We start from the raw sequence: 15,134 nt of genomic DNA, 5'->3' as shown, positions 1-15,134 counted from the left end.
TTTTGCTGATTTTCTTTACAAATTTACCATTTTTCTCCAAATGCTTTAATGTCTGTTAATATTTTTTCAAAACATTTAAGTATGTTAAATAATATTGAAGTCCATTGTTTCATAATGGCCTTCCTACATTAGCTACCCATCATCCTGCCTAAAATGTATGAGCTATGTCTAGGTGTGGTACAGACTGTATCCAGATCCTTTCTCAACTTGTATCCTAGACAATAACCTCTGATTGTAAGATCTTCAATTTTCCTCTTTAAAGTTTTTATTTTCTTTTTTCTTTGAAAAAAAATCTGAGAAATAGTGCATGCCCAGTAATCTCTTTTCTTTTGACACTAGTTCTTCTTTAAGAGAAAAGTTCATTTTCTCTAGAAACCATCATCACCATCATCACCATCTTTTGATGATTCCTACTCTATTCTTCTCTTTCCCCAACTGAGAGAGCCTATTGGCCAGATGTTAGATCTTTCTTTTGATTCTCCACTTCTGTTTTATTTTTGTTATTTTCCATCATTTGAAATTTTTGCTCTAACCTACTTTATATTGCAGTCTTTGTATAATAGCTAGCATGAGTGCTAGATTTGGAAACAAGCAACTCACATTTCAGCAGTTTGACACAATAGAGTTTAGAGTTATTTTTTTTATTCTAGCTAGAATGTCCCTTGTTGACCAGTTTTCTTGGGTGACTGTTGTAAGTAGAGAACTAGGAAGAAAGGCATTATTATGCTTAACATCTCCACTGAGTTCTAGGCCCCCAAAGACTTAGATGCACGAAGAAGGTAATGGCATACAGTATACTGTATGGACTGGTTGGACATTTCCTACATTGTTTCTACCATTGTGGAGAACATAGCCACATGTTTCCACCTTTAAGCAAGAGGGTTTGTGCAATGTGGTTTAGCTTAGTGCCTAAAAACATAAGAGCTAGATGTCGGTAATATATACAATCTCTAAATCAGAGTAATTGCAGCCCATGTAGACACATGTTTCTCAGTTAAACTAATCTGGAAGTCAAACTACTTTCACCAACCTGATGCATTGACAACAAAAGCATTTATGCAATATCAGTATTTCTCTTTCTCTATGCTCCTTAACACCATATAAAACATCCAGACTCCATTCAAATATAGGTCTAAGTAAGTATTTGCTCTATGGATTCACAGGGGCTTTTTCAAACGTGTTCACAAGGAAGGTTTTCTCAGTTGCCACATTGTATCTAATATGATTTACAGTATTCTGTTCTGTTCTTACTCCATTCACTGATGCCTATTTCCTAAGACATTCTTAAGGTGTTTGTACCAATGTTTGGTTTTCTACTTCTGTATAACTATGAAAGGAATGATTATACCACTTCACCAGAATGGCAATGTTTGTAGTTACAAGTAAAATATTAACTACTAGCCAGACCCTATACTTAATATTTTCATTCTTGTAGTATCTCCCTGACTATAGAGAGCAACAATTACGAAAAAAAAAAAAAAAAAAAACAGGCATTGCTTATTATTTAAATATCTCTTCTTACCCTATTCTATCTGTTCATTTGCTTGCAGCAGAAACCAGCTTTGTACAATTTGATGCTGATACTATGGCCCCTGAAAATCTGTCCCTAAGTAACTGATCACTTGAATAAAAATGAGTCAATAATTGTCTATCAACTGGGAATTTGAAATTGAAGCAAAAACTGCTTCGTTTAGGTTTTGATTTATTTTTGAACTGATAAATTTCAAAATTGACTTTTTAAAAAGACATTTTTCTGCCCATGTGAACTTAGAAGTCAACAAGACCTCTAGAATTGAAGAAAGCTGAAACCACACACAAAAATATTCAGTTTGAGTGACTTACTGGCTTTTTAGCAGGGCTCTAGGACTTAATTTCAGTCCATTTGAAACTTCAGCTATACTCCCATTCTTATGGTAGTGTAGGCGTTAAGTTTTGTCTGACTCTTGCAACCCCAAGGACTGTAGCCCGCTGCCGGGGTCCAGCCCCAGTGGATCCAGGGAATTCGAAGCAGGGATGGAGTCGGAGTCTGGAAAAGGACTATTTAATTAGAAATATAAAGAGATTAGGAAAGAATAGTGTAGTAGGAAAATTAGTGGAGAAAAGATGCAGAATAACTTGGTTTACATGGAAAACTAATAAAACCTCTTGACAAGAGGTTTGCACCATCTACATTAGGCCACCGGAGCCCACTTGAACAGTGGAGGGTGCCCCGCCTTGGGCCCCCTCTCACGTGGGTCTTAGAAGCCAGGGAAAGTAAGTAGACTTGGTGAGTCTCCACACTCCAGATGGGAATTCAGCCAGAAAAGGGGAGAAAAGAACGACATGGGGGAGGCCAGCATTGGTGCAAGACTCACCACTTTATTTTCAAAATCAGCTTATATACCCCAACTTGTACATAAAGAAATAATGGAATATGCAGAGTTATGCAGGGGCAGCAGTCCTGACCCTCATTGAGACCAGGCTTTCTTTTTGCATACCTTCGTGTATACAAAAGGTTTCAGGTGGTTTACATTATCTTCTGGCCAAGAGGCTTGTTAACATTTTTATGGCTCTCTTCCTGGATAAATGTCTATCAACCAGAAAAGCTCTTTTTCCCTAGAAGAGTCTTTTATTTACTCTGCATCATCCTCAAAGTACTAAATAAAGTTACATTCCTGTGGAACAAAGGTGCAGTGGGTTATAACAAAGAAAGTACTTAACTCAAAGATCTAATGTTGCTAATACCGTGTCTATTACCTGTTTTTTCTATATACTAACTATATCTACAAATAAAAGATATGAAAATTTGGCAGCAAGTATTGGCTCAACAAATGAAACCTTTAATCAGTCCTATTCTAATGATTTTGACTCCTCAGAAGCCCCTACATTCCTAGGATGTTTTAAGCCTCCTGTGCCTCTTGCAATTGAGAGGCCACAAACAATCACATGCACAGCTGTAAGAGTCCAGCAGGCAGGTTAGAAAGCCATCAGAGGGGTTTTTGGATTGAAACACTCATATTATGCCCGGGAGATTTGTTATCTAAAAGCTCTAAATTAACTTTTTCCTAGGAAAATGTGGTGGGGGGACAGTCCCCTGTTAATGTCAGAAGAGTAGGTGGAAAGCATAACACAGTAAAAAAGGCAGACTCTGGTTTTTGGAGGTAGATGTTCAGGAAAATCCAGGGGGAACCCCTGAGACCTGACTCGCCTTGCCCATCAGGCTTCTCTGCATGACCTTGTCATGGGTGGGATCTCCCATGCTGGCTCCCGGCAGCCCACCATGCTCCTCTTTCTATAGCATTTCCTAGGCTAGAATACTGGAGTGGGTTGCCATTTCCTTCTCCAGAGAATCTTCCCAACCCAGGGATCAAACCTGAGTCTCCTTCAATGCATGTGGATATTTTACTGCTGAGTCACCAGGGAAGCCCCCTCCCCTCATTCTTATGAGACAATTTTAAATACTACTTCTTACTAACAAGGCCCTTTCTTACCTACACAAGTTGTACCAGATTCAAATATTCATGATATGATCATAAATGTAATTCCTATTTTCAGAGATATAAATGAAAGCAAAGGAAGGTATGTTTAATTTTCAAAATTTACATAGCTTATGATTTGAGAGGCAATAAAAAGAGCTCAGTTATCTTGAATGCAAAGTTTGTGCTTTTTCTCTCAAATAATACTGCATTCAGAAATATTTGACTTTCACAAAATTCTTAAGACATGTGAATTGAAGAAGGTACAAACAATCTATTATAAATTAATGATAGTATAGGTATGAATATTTAGTTGAAATTTGAATATCAGTAGGTTAATATGCATTTATCTTGATTAAGCCATGTAGTAAAGAACATCAATGCCTATAGGGAATATCATCAATTAGAAAATAACAAATTGTACTTCTCAGACACGTGAGTATTTTAGAAGTTTGCCCAAGAATATTTGTCTTCTTTGTTAAATTTTGAAACTAAAGACAGCTGATTTTTAAAGGATTTAACACGTTAACAAACAGATGTTATAACATATCTTTTTAAAACATGTCATAGACAAGAAGAATTATTCTTTCTTCATGGGCTAATACAATATAAAATGACTATTATTGTAAGATAATATATAGATGGAGAAACACAATTAGAATTAACTATGAGTAATACAGAGAATGTTTTGTTCATGTTATAGTAATCATTTCTTTAGAAGATATCTTCTGAAAGATAAAAAATAACAAGGCTAATATAACATTGTCAAATGTCACAAAGCATCTTTAGCTAAAGTTGAAATCCTGTACCCAATTTTGGGTGACATGAAATTTTATATTTGTTTTCCCATTTATATGCATTTTTTTAAATGCAAAGAGATGACTAGGTTAAAAAAAAAAAAAAGTAAATGTCATAGTTCTTTTCTTCCATCTGGACAAAGTAATATTGTGATCCTTTATGAAGAGAGAAGAGGTAGAGATAAACACAGAAAAAAAAAATTCATTTAGGAGACTTTGGCACTACCACCTGCTGAAGTGAAAAATTATGTCACAGTTGTCACATAAAACAGCTTTGTGCTCAGTCGTATCCAACTCTTTGTGACCCTATGGACTATAGCCTTCCAGTCTCCTCTATCCATGGAATTGTCTAGGCAACAATACTGAAGAGGGTTGCCATTTCCTTCTCCAGAGGATCTTCTGGACCCAGGGATTGAACCCACATCTCTTACATCTGCTGCATTAGCAGAAAGATTCTTTACCATTAACGCCACCTGGGAAGCCCATAAAATAGCTTATTTACGGATATAAGTTAGTCTTTCAAATTTAGGTAACCACAGACAAAATGTACAGCTTTCTTAAAAGCCGTGAGCACAACTGGTACTACTCTACAAGGTTTTCAGACTAGAGAACAGAACAGATGTGTGACACAATGAGGATTCTAATGTCTGAAAGAATTTTAAGAAACCACCTGATATCTTAGCTCCCTCAAATATGCCTAAGGAGATAACATGAATATTGACTTTATTTTAAATAAATCTTCAATCTTTATACATCTGGAGGCATTTGGGAAATGAGGTCAAATTGAAGCACAAGGCAACCAACTATTAGATTTAGTCACTTTTAAAATTCTGTCTTAGAAACTTCATTTCCTGGTTACATGTTGAACTGAGTACTTGCATGGACATTTCCCCCTCCTGCAATCTTCTCACTTTATTCAGGAAGTTCTTGTTAAATATATTCATGAATTTGTACTAAAGTCAGTCATAGTCAAGTAAGCAGGCATTGAAGGTATTTGGCAAACCTTGTGAAATTCAGTTTAAGAGTTTTCAGATGTGTGGTTTGGGAGAGAGAAAATAAAATCCATATAAACTTATGCAAGGTATGGTAGTAGTTGTTTAGTTTTTATGTTGTGTCCAACTGTTGTGACCCCATGAGCTGTAGGCTGTCAGGCTCCTCTGTCCAAGGGATTTCCCAGGCAAGAATACTGGAGTGGGTTGCCACTTCCTTCTCCAGATCTTCCCAGGCCAGGTATCAAACCTGTGTCTCCTGCATTGCAGATGGATTCTTTACTGACTGAATAATAAATACTTCCTTATAAAACTATATCCCAAATACACTAGACAAATAGTACCAACAAAAAAACATTTCTCTATAAGGAGCTTATATTTAGTGGAGGAGGGTACACCAGCAATAAATAAAATAATACACAGTTTATCTGAAAGTGATAAATGTTATAGAGGAAATATGAATCAGCAATAGGTATAAGAATTATTCTTAAGTTGGTGCCTCAGAGGTTAAAGTGTCTGTCTGGAATGCGGGAGACCTGGGTTCAATCCCTGGGTCAGGAAGATCCCCTGGAGAAGGAAAATGGCAACGCACTCCAGTACTCTTGCCTGGAGAATCCCATGGAGGGAGGAGCCTGGTAGGCTACAGTCCATGGGGTCGCAAAGAGTCGGACACGACTGAGCGACTTCACTTTCACTTTCTGACATGTTAAATAGATTGGTCAGAAAAAGCTGGTAGACATTTGAAAAAAGATCTGAGGTAGATAAGGAATGAATCATAGATTATCTTAGAGATGTGTGTTGCAGGCAAAGAGAAAATAACAGTGCAAATGTGCAAGTGCCCTTGCATTTTAGAGAAAAAGCAAGGAGGCTTGTATGGCTGTAGAATGATTAAAAGGGTTAATAGGAGGAGGTAAAATTGAAGGAGTAACAAGGGGAAAGATTATACAAGACCTTTGATGTATGGTGACTGTAAGTCCAGGATTGTCCAATGCAACCTTCATTCACACTTCTAGACTAGTATAATTAAGACTTGGGACCCCTTTTCATTTTCAAAAATATCCCTGTTTGAGTAATATATTGTATGGTTACCTTATTTGTTAGGTATTATAAACATTTTGGTTTCTCCCCTGGATAATACATAAAACCATCAAATGATTTGATCTGGTAAATCACTTGATTTGACATATATTTTAAAAGGCTCACTCTTTTTTAAAGAAAAAAAAAATAGAGGTCAGCAGAGAAATGATAGATTTTATTAAACCAGTGAAGGCCATTGTGATTATCTGGGCTAACAATAGGGTCTCAGATGGGGTTGATTTTAACCTGGATGAAAAGAAAAGACTGGCTGGGTTCCAGGTATCTTTCAAGATAAAAATAATGGGATTTAGTAGCATATTGAATGTACAAATAGAAAGAAAGAATAAAATGAAGATTACTTTAAGATTTTGCCTGGTGAACAGAACAAGTTGTGCTGCATCAACTGAGACTGAGAGATGAGCCAAGTTTGGAAGAGGGACCAGAAGTTCAGCTCTGGACAAAACAAGCTTACAGTGAGTACAAATAAAAAGGTATGGAGCTTGTGGGGAAGAGTAGTCTATAAACATAAACTATAAGATATCATCCTCTGGTTAGTATTTGAACCATGAGATTAGATGAGATTTTCAAACAAGTGAAAGTAGATAGATAATATAAGTTAAACAAAGACTGAGATCTGGAATAGGCCAAAATTCATCCCAGACATGAAGAAGACTTAGTAGAAAAGAAAGTTAATATTTCAAAAGAGAGTGAGGCTAGGCATTGCTGCAACTACAGTAGGCATGACTACATGAGATTAGAATTAAGCCACCTTGCATTCTTTTATGTTAACAGGAGATAAGGCAGAGTGAAATATATAACAGCAATGACACAGTCAATGTGTCTATGCTTGGTATTAGAAATACAAAATCTGCATTTGCTGTGGGATTATATATTTCATATATTTCCTTCATTGCCTCTTTTCTTTCTTCACTTCTGTTGGATAAATGTTTTTTCTTAATTTAATTTTAGTTATTTTTTATCTTTCTTTCATGGATTTCATCCTTTGTATATGTGTATCCTAAATAAAAGTATTTAGCTGCGTGGGAATAGGGCTGATCTTTAGCCTGAGCATAATATAATCATGTTAACACAGTATCACATAAAAGTGATGTAAATGTAGAACAAATTATTAATCAATATATGCATCTTTCTGAGTCTTTTTTTCATATTACATAATTCAGAATGTCATTTTGAAAATTATACAAGTTGATGAACATAGAACTAATTGCTATGAAGTATGATACATATTTTTTATTTTTATATGTATTTATTTCATTGTGATTGAGAAAAGAAAAACAATGAACTGGTAAACTGTTTCACAAATGCTTAAAAAACTGCCTACACTTTAACCCTGACTCCTTTGGCTGTATTTACATCTAAATTTAAAATCTGCTGGCTAGCTTTTCACAGATCAAGTAGGGTAATTTCCTTAAAAAAAAAAAAAAAGAAAAAGAAAGAAACTTCATTAAAAATAATGACATTGAAATACCTCTTGACTCATTTTTCAATCTTCTTTTATTTTATTCTGAGACATTTTTTCCAAAGTCAGGCTTCCTAGTCTTTATGGCAGATTTCACCCTAAAAGTCACCAGAACTTTTCCATTCAGACCTGTGGATGGAGGTTCATGGCGTTGTACAGAGGACAGGGATCAAAACCATGCCCATGGAAAAGAAATGCAAAAAAGCAAAATGGCTGTCTGAAGAGGCCTTACAAATAGCTGTGAAAAGAAGAGAAGTAAAAAGCAAAGTAAAAAAGGAAAGATATAAACATCTGAATGCAGAGTTCCAAAGAATAGCAATGAGAGATAATTTATGACCCAGCAATCCCACTGCTGGGCATACACACTGAGGAAACCAAAATTGAAAGAGACACATGTACCCAATGTTCATCACAGCACTGTTTATAATAGGCAGGACATGGAAGCAACCTAGATATCCATCAGCAGATGAATGGATAAGAAAGCTGTGGTACATATACACAATGGAATATTAGCCATTAAAACGAATACATCTAACACATATATATGGAATTTAGGAAGATGGCAATGATGACCCTGTATGCAAGACAGGGAAAGAGACACAGATGTGTATAATGGACTTTTGGACTCAGAGGGAGGGAGAGGGTGGGATGATTTGGGAGAATGACATTCTAACATGTATATTATCATGTAAGAATTGAATCGCCAGTCTATGTCTGATGCAGGATACAGCATGCTTGGAGCTGGTGCACGGGGATGACCCAGAGGGATGTTGTGGGGAGGAAGGTGGGAGGGGGGTTCATGTTTGGGAACGCATGTAAGAATTAAAGATTTTAAAATTTAAAAAATAAAAAAATAAACAAAAATTTAAAAAAAAAAAAAAAACGAATACATCTGAATCACTTCTAATGAGGTAGATGAAACTGGAGCCGATTATACAGAGTGAAGTAAGCCAAAGGGAAAAACATCAATACAGTATACTAATGCATACATATGGAATTTAGAAAGATATGATAACGCTGTATGTGAGACAGCAAAAGAGACACAGATGTATAGAACAGTCTTTTGGACTCTGTGGGAGAGAGGGAGAGTGGGATGATTTGGGAGAATGTCATTGAAACATGTATAATATAATATATGAAATGAATCACCAGTCCAAGTTCAATGCATGATACTGGATGCTTGGGGCTGGTGCACTGAGACCACCCAGAGGGATGGTATGGGGAAGGAGGAGGGAGGGGGATTCAGGATGGGGAACACGTGTATACCTGTGGTGGATTTGTGTTGATGTATGGCAAAACCAAAACAATATTGTAAAGTAATTAACCTCCAATTAAAATAAATAAATTTATAATTAAAAAATAAAAAGTCAACAATAAAAAATAAAAATAAATAAATTTTTAAAAAGAAAGAAAGCCTTCCTCAGTGATCAATGCAAAGAAATAGAGGAAAACACAGAATGGGAAAGACTAAAGATCTCTTCAAGAAAATTAGAGATACCAAGAGAATATTTCATGCAAAGATTGGCTTGATAAAGGACAGAAATGGTATGTACCTAACAGAAGCAGAAGACATTAAAAAGAGGTGGCAAGAATACACAGAAGAACTGTACAAAAACGATCTTTACAACCAAGATAATCATGATGGTGTGATCACTCACCTAGAGCCAGACATCCTGGAATGCGAGGTCAAGTGGGCCTTAGGAGGCATCATTATGAAAAAAGCTAGCGGAGGTGATGGAATTCCAGTTGAGCTAGTTCAAATCCTGAAAGATAATGCTGTGAAAGTGCTGCACTCAATATGCCAGCAAATTTGGAAAACTCAGCAGTAGCCACAGGACTGGGAAAGGTCAGTTTTCATTCCAATCCAAAAGAAAGGCAATGCCAAAGAATGCTCAAACTACTGCACAGTTGCACTCATCTCACATGCTAGTAAAGTAATGCTCAAAATTCTCCAAGCCAGGCTTCAGCAATACATGAATCGTGGACTTCCAGATGTTCAAGCTGGTTTTAGAAAAGGCAGAGGAACCAGAGATCAAATTGCCAACATCTGATGGATCATGGAATAAGCAAGAGAGTTCCAGAAAAAACATCTATTTCTGCTTTATTGACTATGCCAAAGCCTTTGACTGTGTTGATCACAATAAACTGCGGACAATTCTGAAAGAGATGGGAATACCAGACCACCTGACCTGCCTCTTGAGAAACCTAAATGCACGTCAAGAAGCAACAGTTAGAACTGGATATGGAAAACAGACTGGTTCCAAATAGGAAAAGGAGTACATCAAGGCTGTATATTGTCACCCTCCTTATTTAACTTATATGCAGAGTACATCATGCCGAATTCCGGGCTGGATAAAGCACAAGCTGGAATCAAGATTTCAGGGAGAAGTATCAATAACCTCAGATAGGCAGATGACATGACCCTTATGGCTGAAAGTGAAAAGGAACTAAAGAGCCTCATGATGAAAGTGAAAGAGGAGAATGAAAAAGTTGGCTTAAAGCTCAACATTTAGAAAACAAAGATCATGGCATCTGGTCCCATCACTTCATGGGAAATAGGGAAACAGTGGAAACAGTGTCAGACTTTATTTTTGGGGGGGCTCGAAAATCACTGCAGAAGGTGATTGCAGCCATGAAATTAAAGGATGCTTACTCCTTGCAAGGAAAGTTATGACCAACCTAGATACCATATTCAAAAGCAGAGACATTACTTTGCCAACAATGGTCCATCTAGTCAAGGCTATGGTTTTTCCAGTGGTCATGTATGGATGTGAGAGTTGTACTGTAAAGACAGCTGAGCGCCGAAGAATTGATGCTTTTGAACTGTGGTGTTGGAGAAGACTCTTGAGAGTCCCTTGGACTTCAAGGAGATCCTACCATTCCATTATAAAAGAGATCAGTCCTGGGTGTTCTTTGGAAGGAATGATGCTAAAGCTGAAACTCCACTACTTTTGCCACCTCATGCAAAGAGTTGACTCATTGGAAAAGACTCTGATGCTGGGAGGGATTGGGGAAAGGAGGAGAAACGGATGACAGAGGATGAGCTGGCTGGATGGCATCACTGACTCCATGGACATGAGTTTGAGTGAACTCTGGAAGTTGGTGATGAATGGGGAGTCCTGATGTGCTGTGATTCATGGAGTCGCAAAGAGTCTGACATGACTGAGCAACTGAACTGAACTGAACTGAACTGAACTTACTATAACTATTATCACCAACGAGGCACAAGTGTATATATATATATATATATATATATATATATATATATATATATGTCACTTTTAGGACTTCCCTGATAGCTTAGTTGATAAAGAACCCACCTGTAATGCAGGAGACCCCGGTTTAATTCCTGGGTCAGGAAAATGTGCTGGAGAAGGGATAGCCTACCCACTCCAACTCCAGTATTCTTGTGGTTCTCTTGCAGCTTTGCTAGGAAAGAGTCTGCCTGCAATGTGGGAGACCTGAGTTCAAACCCTGAGTTGTGAAGATCGCCTGGAGAAGGGAAAGGCTACCCATTCCAGTATTCTGGCCTGGGGAATTCCATGGACTATATAGAGACATGACTGAGTGACTTTCACTTCACTTCACTTCATATGTCTCTTTTCAGTTACATTCAGTTCAGTTCAGTTCAGTCAGTCGTGTCCGACTCTTTGCCGGCCTCATGAATCACTTACATTAATTAGTAATAAAAATGATAGACTTTTTAAAATTTTAAAATTTTAATTTTTTAATTCCAGTTTTGTTTGTTTCTAGACTATCAAACAGTATAGGAAAGAGATTGATGATCTGACACTCAAGATCGAGTGAAACCAGAGATTCAAGGATAAAACTATAAAATCAGGCATATACTACAATAAGTAAAGAAGTAGGCAAGTGATTTAAAGAGAGATATGTACCTAAAAAAAAGTGATATAATTTGTGAATGTTTGAATTAGCTTGGTAGGTGAAACTTTTTCTATTTTAATTTGTATCACAAATTATGCATATAAATGTCATTGGACACATTTATAAATAAGCTTACCCTTATAGTTCTGAAATATGTCTTTAATTGTAGTTTTCCACTGCAAAATATTATAACCATACTTTTTATAGACAATGTTAACATGCTGATTTTTTCTCTTTCATGTTATTTAATATTTTTCTGAAAAAAAATTTTTTTCCTTTGACTTTTTGGTGAAAAGGAGCAAATATCAAACACTAACTCATTTATCAACTAAAACTTGACACATAATTTTAAGAAGGTTTTATCCTAGCATTTTTGATCTGAGGGAATAAAAAAAGAAGCAAAACAAAACTAGGTGGTCATGTCAGGCAAGACCCCCTTGACATCAAAACCAGCCTCTAGAGCCCTGTCATTAAGACATGACATGATGGCATTCACTAAAGTGCATTATCTGATTAATTATGCTGAAAGCATCAGTTAAATTAGATCTAGTCAAATAAAGCCAGACATGGAGTCATCCAATTTAGCTATTAAAAGTTTTTTAAGTACATTTACTAATATTATGTTTGAGGAGCCAGTACTCCATTCAGATATTTTAAATATGAAAATTTAAATTATGAAATTTTTTCCATTCATCTCTCAAAATGACAAAATGACCAACAATGGAGAAAAAAAAAAAAAAAAGTCTTCCAAAAGCAAAAACCATATAAACAGAAGCCACTGCCTTTGAAAATAAGGAACAAATGTGATTAAAGGGTGCCTTCCTTCTCAGAATTCTGAATGAGACAAGTTCTGTCACATAGGTTTATTGATGTCATTTTGCTGAGTTTTTAAAAAGTCTATTATTCCCTTCCAATGATTATTTTATTAACTATATTTAATCTCTACTCTAAATTCATTAACATAATGCTGTTAGTATAGCTAGGTAATAAAGAATGGCAACTGAGTTCACTAAAGATTATTTTATATAGAAATGATTTTCTTTTTTAAAAAAGTTATTAGTATTTAATTTTGTATATGAGTGAAATATTTTGTGTCTAGATAGTGAGGTCTATGTAGAGTGTCTTGGGCTGTGAATATCTTGGTGGTAGCTAAGTCAACCTTGGGCTTCCCTGGTAGTTCAGCTAGTAAAGAATCCACCTTCAATGCAGGAGACCTGGGTTTGATCGATGGGCTGAGAAGATCCCCTGGAGGAGGTTATGGCAACCCATTCCAGTACTCTTGCCTGGAGAATCCCCATGGACAGAGAAGACTGGCAGGCTATAGTCCATGGGGTCTCAAAGAGTCAAATACGACTGGGTGATTAGGCACAGCAAAGTACAAGTCAATCTTAAGGATTGGCAATGCCAAAAGAAGCCCTGAGGAGCATAGTGAGGATCATAGAACAAAATGTAGTAGACATCAGGTGAGTGATAAAAAACAGACTTAGATAAATTTGTGCAATACGGGGAAAAAAAAAAAAAAAAGAGAGAAAGAGAGAGAGAGAGAGAGAGAACATGGGAATCCAAAAGAACAAAAGGCCAGTGTAAAGTAACAGGACTCTAGTTAAAATGTACAAGGAATAAGAAAACATTTTACATTAAATGATTTTTTAAATCTTAGGGTCACTTAGGATGCTTTTGCATCCAAATGTCAGAAAATCTCCAAATTAAATGGTTTAAAAATAAGCCATAAAGCAGACCTATATGAGCCCTTGTAAGAAAGCATCTACATTTTGTGTATGTGTGTGTGTGACCTTTTAGTGAGCAATGTTAAGTGCCAGTGAATCAAGTGAAAAGTAGCAAGACATGCTAATTATTCTCACTTGTGCTTGTGCTAATGGCTTGGATAAAGTGAAGCCAAGGGAAGTTTGGAATTTTCCTTGCCCCACAGTTTCCATAGGTTTAAACTACCTTTTGTTGGGGGGACCATAAAACCTGTTAATCGATTATATCTGTTTGAAACTTCATTAAGAAGACTATTAAAGCTACTGACTTATCTGATACTAAAAGAGCGATTAATATTATGTTAGAGAATTTTAGAGCTATATTGAGAAAATTTCTTTGTAACTTGGCATACTTTTATCATCTTCCTGACAACAACCTTACCTCACTCAACATGCACAATAGCGTGCTGTTACAGATACAGCTCCGGGAGTTGGTGATGGACAGGGAAGCCTGGCATGCTGCAGTCCACGGGATAGCAAAGAGTCGGACATGACTGAGTGACTGAAGTGAACAGATACAAAATGTTATCATTTTATGAGAAATTTTGATCAACCACATGGATATAGTGTATTGATATTGAGGATGCCATTTTTAACACACTCTCAAAATATTATTAAAAATAAAATATTGAAAATAAATTTATGAAAAAAAAAAGAATGGGAATAAAAAATGAGCCTCCACACTTGTTAAGATTTGCTGATCAAGATTGTCAACAGGGGTAAAGTCTTCGCTTTGCCTGTGTTGATTTCATCCTTGTCATAGTAAAAAATGGTTGTCTATGACAACTGGAGGGCATGCTTTCATTTATCATGTTATTCAGGATAGAGAGAGAGGGGGGGAAAAAAAAAAAGAACATCATTCTCTTAAATAAACAACAGCAACAACAAAAAAAACCCCAAAACAAACAAACAAAAAAAAAAAACAAACTAGCGTAACCAAAATTCTTTCCTTCTCCCTGATAGGCCCCACTTAGTTCAGAGGACTAAACCTAGACCACTTACTTGTCTACATCATGCTATGCATTCATTAGCTTGGACTTAGAATCACCTCTCTGAATGTGGAGGTGATGGGGCTTATTAAAGAAAATTGAGGCTTTGGGAATATAAAGAAAGGGAGAAAAGTTTGGATGGTCTGCAAGCTATGAAAAGTTGACTTGTTTGGTTGAGAGTAGGGGCAAGTTCTTCCTAGAATTTGAAACAGAAAATGGTATGAAGGGGAGGAGGCATTTTGATGAATTTGTTAGTAGTGTTCTTTGAAATGTGGTCAACCTGAATGTGAAGGATGGCTCTGCCATTTCTCATTTTTGAGATCTTGAGGTATCATTTAGCTTTTCTATCATTTTTTCCTCATTTCTTAATAGGAATAACAGTACCTACATCTTGGGGCATCGAAATATATAATGTATGTAAAACACTGAAATAAAATCATACCTGGTCCCTAGTAAATGAAAGGAACTATTTTTATTATTGATATTAACATTATTGTTCATTATTATATTTTTATTATTTATTTTTATTTTTAGATTGTCATTGCAAAAATTGAAATTCCAACTAGGTAGGGAAGAAAAATTCTAAAATATAAATGCAGAGGTAAATAAGAAAATTTGAAGAACAAAGCACAATTAAAAATAGCTCCTAAATATTTACTAGCAGTAGCAGTTTTTGGAAGAAAGCGATGGCACTCCACT

This window comes from Capra hircus, chromosome 15 (assembly GCF_001704415.2).
Source record: "Capra hircus breed San Clemente chromosome 15, ASM170441v1, whole genome shotgun sequence".
Classification (NCBI taxonomy): Eukaryota; Metazoa; Chordata; class Mammalia; order Artiodactyla; family Bovidae; genus Capra; species Capra hircus.
This window is presented reverse-complemented; position numbering follows the sequence as displayed.